Genomic DNA, 477 nt, shown 5'->3' on the forward strand with positions numbered 1-477 from the left:
GGGACCGTGACACGTGTCCCCGTTGCTAGACGAACAGTGTCGATGTCACCCAACCGCGCTTTCAGCGCCTCAGCATACAGTTGATTTCCTTCCAACGCAGAGCGTCGAGCATCATTGTCCGACGCCCCGGAATCGATGAGGATCTTCCATGGCTTCACGAAGTCGTTTGCAGTCGCTTCCACGACCAGCAAGCCTGGCTGGCATACACGTTCCGTGTTCAAGAGCACGGAGCTCATCGGGGCTGGGCCCTGTTGACCTATGCCTCCCTGAGGCTCAACAGAACTCAATTCTTCCCCAATAGGTCGCTCCGCGCCTACTAGGTGGTGTCGTTTCCCCACGACCATAGTTGGCAGCTAGCTTTTCAAGCTAACAAAAAGCTAAGCTATTTGACAGCTAAGCTAGAAAAAGCTAAGCTATACACTGTTAGCTTAGCTTAGCTTTTTGCTTGTTAGCTTAGCTTAGCTTAGCTTAGCCTGA

This window comes from Plasmopara halstedii, assembly GCF_900000015.1.
Source record: "Plasmopara halstedii genome assembly, contig: Scaffold_1651, whole genome shotgun sequence".
Lineage (NCBI taxonomy): Eukaryota > Oomycota > Peronosporomycetes > Peronosporales > Peronosporaceae > Plasmopara > Plasmopara halstedii.